Source organism: Belonocnema kinseyi, chromosome 2 (genome assembly GCF_010883055.1).
Source record: "Belonocnema kinseyi isolate 2016_QV_RU_SX_M_011 chromosome 2, B_treatae_v1, whole genome shotgun sequence".
NCBI lineage: Eukaryota > Metazoa > Arthropoda > Insecta > Hymenoptera > Cynipidae > Belonocnema > Belonocnema kinseyi.
Genome location: NC_046658.1, coordinates 69,941,255 through 69,947,164, shown reverse-complemented (window position 1 = coordinate 69,947,164; position 5,910 = coordinate 69,941,255). Strand labels below are relative to the sequence as shown.

General features: G+C 34.7%; 1 protein-coding gene across 1 annotated transcript in view; it reads right to left on the bottom strand.

Moving 5' to 3' along the window:
* Positions 1–926: 926 nt before the first annotated feature.
* LOC117168330 (putative gustatory receptor 28b) overlaps positions 927–5,910 on the bottom strand; it is a 22,893-nt gene continuing 17,909 nt past the window's right edge. The window contains exon 8 of the mRNA XM_033353908.1: positions 927–1,236. The gene's annotated coding sequence lies outside the window, so the exon portion shown is untranslated. The remainder of the gene's footprint in view (positions 1,237–5,910) is intronic.

Below are 5,910 nucleotides of genomic sequence, written 5' to 3'. Positions count from 1 at the left end.
AAGAAGTACGCAGTTGCCCTCCTGGCCTTCGACGTGCACAGTTCGGCACGTGCAAAGTTGCTACGTGCAAAGATGTTTCCATCTCGAAAAGTATTCGATTCTCAACAAATGGTTTAACAGAGTAGGCTCCAGCTATACTGAAATACTAAAAAAACTTTTTTCCATGTAAAGTGCAATATAACCGACTTACATAATATGTTCACATTTTTATAACAATTGGTAGATTAGAAGCGGCCTTGAATGCACTACGAAATATAAAAGCATAATTCAGGCAAAGTACCTTGATCTTATTTGGAAAAAGTTGTTAAATGCGCTATTTCTGACAAAATAAAAATTTCGCTTAAATTTTCGTTTGGTCGTAAGTTGTAAAAATCTCGAGTTAAAAAAGATGTCTAGTAGAAGAAATCCGCAAATCACTAGTTAGACAAGACAATCAGCATTTGTGTATATGGTGTATTTACGAAGATTGAAAAAGCCAACAAATTTTTTAAAAAGAAATTCACACTTCAAACATTGTGTATGTGCTCGTATGTTTGATGCTTTTGAGACTAATACGGATTAAAAGCAGGAAAGGGACAGTAATAAATCATTTGGATATAGATTTAAGGAAAGTGACGTAGATGAATAATTAAAAATTTGATGTGAATCTGGAGATCCAGCTCCGGCTCCATTTTTAATTACACAAGCACTGACTTCTTTAATAGCATTTTGTTGGCTTTTTCAGTCATCTTAATATATTTAATGTTTTAATCTGATAAGGGAATTAGTATAATATTCCAAACCGTTACAATGTTTATTTGAGGAGCAACTTTTGCAGGAGTAATAAAATGATACACTATTCTGGAAGTTGTCGCTGACTTTTTTTTAGTCATATAAATTTTTATTTATATTTTTACAAACTATCTGTGAAAAACTATTACCTATTTCCATAATCCTTTGTTGTTTATAAATCTTGTTCACTTGTCAGTATATATTCGATAATTTCAGGTAAGGATATACGATGTAAATATGCATTAATGTTCCAGTACATAATGTCGTAGCTACTTATTAGTGAAATTAGACGTTTCGTAAATAATTTAGACATTTCTTAAAGCGCCAGCTACTTGTGTAGTAATCAATAGTTACACCATCTGTCTAGGACTTCTAGCATATGGTGTAATAAAATTCCATGAATGCAAGTTTAGATGATCATTACTTCAACCAAGGTTTTGATAGTTTCACAAATATTCATTTTGTCTAAAATAAAGGATTTTCAAGAAACATTTAATTATGTTAAGTTACTAGATCATTGTATGTGATTAAAAAAAACGAGATATAGTTCCGAAAATGTATTACCTCCGTATTTTTTGACACTTCATGTATCAATGTATTCGTACGTTAAAATTACTTTAAAAACGATGGAGATGTCAGGCTTCTACATTTATCTTAGTAATTACAAAAAAATTACAAAAATAGCTTTAAATCAAACTTATAGACTTTAAATGAATACACATTTTATCGCCAAAAATATATTACTTGACGTAATTGGAATCTACTTTTGAATTTAAGGTTGAGAGGATTCTCATTTATCTCAACAGAAATCCTTTTGTACGAAAAAATATCCTTATGAGATTTACTTCACCTTATCTTCCAGACAAATAATTAAATTTGTGCAAAAAATATATTTGCCTGGTTCAAAACAAAACAGCGAAAAGTACAATGCTTTTGTTTCAAGACAGCTTTTTCTCTGAGTGTTCAGAATGATATTTTTTGTGATATAATGTACGATAAACATTAAGAATCAAAGCATTGCTGCACAATGGACAAACATATTGTGGGATGATGGCGGTGTAACCTAAACTGTTTCTGAAATCAGTCACAGGAGTGCCCCCGCCCTCCACGAGACATGGGAAAGACGGAAATGGTTACTGGTGTGGTCGACCTTATTTCTGTGGCTAATCACTGGCAAGTCTTTCCGCTTCCCCAAAAAATATTATAAAAGTTAGCAGTTCTGACCAGATTAGTCGCATGTCTCATTTCAAGAATCTACACTTTTTATCAACATTTTTCTCCTTCTTTTAGAAATTAATGTTTTTTTAAAATGTGTATTACATCAAAGGTGTATTCTTGAAAGGTAGGGGTAGGGGCGTGTTATACAGGTTGGGACACTGTATAGGTAGGGGAAGCGTGTTTTCTCCATTTCTTTGCACTGGTGCCACCTGTTATTACTGTCATATATTAGCAAGGTAAGAGGTCCGGTTGTGGGCATGTTTCGGTTGTGGATACCCCTGCTTATCCTTTGAAAGAAAGCAGATGCGGTTTTTCTGACAGATGTCATTTGTGTATTATGGTAGCACGTTCTTTTTGTGCCGAATACCGAAGCGAACAGGCACTTCTTCTTTGTGCTGTGAACAAATTTAGTTTTCTGTACTTGAAAAAAATCACAAATTTTTTTAAATCTTTGCAATATTGTTATAAATCGAAGTGAATCAATCGAAAAGGTGAGTGCAATGCATATTTATACAGTAAATTTATTATACTTTGTGATTCAATGTTGATTGCAACCAATATGTTGACACAAGAATTTTTTTCACCACTTCTCAAGATGGCTGCCACAATAGGTTGTGGGCAGCCGTTTTTTTTGATTGGTTTAATATCGTCGTCGATGTTAACTTAACTACCTAGTAAGTAATACAGTCAAAACTCGTTTATCGGGACGACCCCGAATCGAATGTCATACGTGCCAGCTACTTCACATGCAAACATTGTGCTTCAGACGATGAATAATGCCAATTAAGGGTTCCAAAATAAGTAAACTTTAATTTTGTCTATAATCGTGGTGGGTTTTCTTTATATTTTCCCATTTGCAGCAGATTCTCTAAGGGTACCTACAACCGATTAAAGTGTTTTTTTCCAAAAATGACCACTTCACAAAATTAAAAAAAAATTTTGTATTTGACGGTATCGGTTGAGTTCCTTCATTAGTAGTTAGCTAAGTCTTTAGATTTCCACAGATACACATATTTCAGAATAATATGCACTTGGTCTGAAATTATCAGCCAAAAATAAAAAAGTGCCCACAACCGAGGGGCTGGCCACTTGAAAATCAGAAAGTCAGACTAACAATGACTGCCACCGGAATAACGAAGACTTCGTAGAGACCTCCCTCGGACTAATTGTAGCTTTCTTGTGACTTTCCACGAGGCGACCTCGAAAAATTAATCGCACGGTACTTGGAACAGATCTCCCGAGTGTTCCCGACAGAGTTACGAATCTTTCTGACAGGGTTTTTGCTGCACCGGCCGGTTTCAGCGAGAGGTCTCGTTACGTACTGAGACTTACTGAGATTAACTGGGACTAAACAAGGAACTACGAAATAGAATTCAGAGACACAACAAAGATAAATAGAGATACAACAGTTCGTTTACAAGGAGTAGAAAAAATATCGTGTTGACATTATTCAAACCCTATTAACTGAATATTTTTCATCGAAATTGCAAGATGAATAAGTTCAATGTGTTGTGAATTAAATGAATTTTTATGTCTGATAGAGGATTTTCCATAAAGTGCAGATCAGCCTCCCCCCCCCTCAAATGCAAAAATGCCGGTAAATGTATAGGTTGGGACACGTTTTTTGAAACCTATACGCTATTCTTTCTTACTGAAAATTATCTGTGGAGTTACTTTTGAGTGTTAATAATTAAAATATTCTCACTTTCGGTCATTTCTATGTGCTTTTCGGACTCGGCATTTCAGCATGTCTCGTTACAAATGAAAGAGGAAACAGGAGATGACTGATTTGAAGGGACGTGGGGAGGGAAACCCGCAGCGCCGTCTTGCGGTATCTAAGAGCAGGATCAGAATATGACACTTCAAACTTGACTATACTAGCAGGCTGGGTTTGACCACTTATAGCGACTCTAGCGCAATCTACAAGGAGGTGGCAAACTAAAGCGTAGCCATGTGTTCGTTTGAATTAATTCAAAATTACACAAATTTAAGACGAGAAATGTGTAAATACTGTTTCCTGTACCATTTTTCGGCATAAATTTGTACAATTTTGCAATAATTCTCCAATAAATAAAGAATTACATAACACATTCAATTTAACCTTTTTTCAATGTTTTATTTATTTGAATTATAATAGAGAAGTGAAATCAGTGACATCCTGGCACAGCACAAACATTTCAATTTACTTTAACATTGTTTATTTTTAAATTTTCTGATTTCACTTCATACGGCGAGAAAAAACTTTTTTGAACTTAGGAAAATTTGTTGACGAAACCATAAGCTCAACGAACACTAGAATGGCGGCGCCAAGATATTTTAAGAAAATATTACCTCCACTTATGCCCCTACAGTAGAGCCATCTACAAGAAGGTGGATAACTACAAAATTATATGTGATCACACGCACCCATGGGAGTCGACCCAGCTTGTATACTAATAAACAGAGGCTGGCTCAAGTTATGTTATAAATGGGAAAAACTGAAAATCCATCAAGGCTAAGGTTAGTTGAGGCCAACTGTAATATACTTGTCAATGAACAAAAATACTAATGTCGCAAATTAATTTTAAACAATTATGAAAGATTTTCAGTCCGCTCAGGTAATTTTTCACCGTTATTTATAGAAATTATGTTAAATAATAATTTTGCAACTTGCGCAGCTTGCAGTATCTACTATGTGTAAAAATTGCATGGCATATAAATTGTATTAAATTTCTGAGTTGGTTTCCAGAGGATATTGGTTATGTGGCCGGTTTGCGTTCGGACAATGGTTTACCTCATAACTATAGTAAAACAGAGGTATTGTCTTGGAGAAAGATGATCCCTAACATATCTAAGAAAACTTTTTGAAACTTCAGTAGCTGAATAAGAAAAAGAATGCCCTTGCAACTCGTTGATGTAGTTGATTTGTGTAAGATTACATTACTGATGAGCTTAATTTAAAGCGCGAGCGGGCCTCGTAACTTAAAGTATTCAATCATGAAAAATGAAGTTCCTCAGTACCTTTACAACTTTTTTCGACAAAGAAAGACAATAGTAAGAATTTCTACAGAAATAACACGTAAACTTTAATGTTTATTTATTCTGAGAGGTGCTTGTCTTTGATACAAATTACCATCTATCTTAGGACATTCTCCTTCACGTTCTCACTTCATGCCTATATTTTTGAACATTACATCCAATCAGAAATTATTTATACAATTTCATTTCGACCATATTACTTGTTGGTGGATCATCTCATTGACTGCATCCGAATGACTCATGGACCACCTGCTACAGAGAACCCGTGAAGCCTTGTCCCAGATCGATTCAAACAATGAAGGACAGAATTCCTGGATATTCTACAAATAGGTCTACAAATTTCGGTTTCAAATTTTGACTTTCGGTTGATTAAAAAAATTTTGAAAACGCTATAACTCTGAGAATTTTCTTTTTATCGAAAATGTCATGAGGATAAACTATTTGTTCTTTTCAATACTAAAAATATCCGTACATAGAATGTTCAAATTCAGGAAAAAATGGTCTCAAAAATTTTCAAAATGCGCTCACTTTTTGAATTTTTATCAAAAATGGCTGGTTAACGAACTCGTCCTTTCTTTTAGGACCTAGAAAAAGTGTGCCAAAGATGGATTTAATTCGTTCATTTTTTCAAGTGTTATTGTGTTTACGGACGGACGGACAGACAGACAGACAGACGCCATCGTGCAAACCTGATTTTCGGATTCAGGGGGTCTCGAAACGTGGAGACCCGTTGAAAAAGTGTGATGTCAAAAGAGGAGGGTCAATAAGGCCGGTTTTTGGGCCATCTACAGATTGGCCTCGAATATGTTTTATTTTATTCATCTAACTAGGTCTCATAACCCCTTAAAAGGATTTTTCCTGAGAGTGATCTGATTTCAAGATATAGTCATTTTTAAGTTCGTA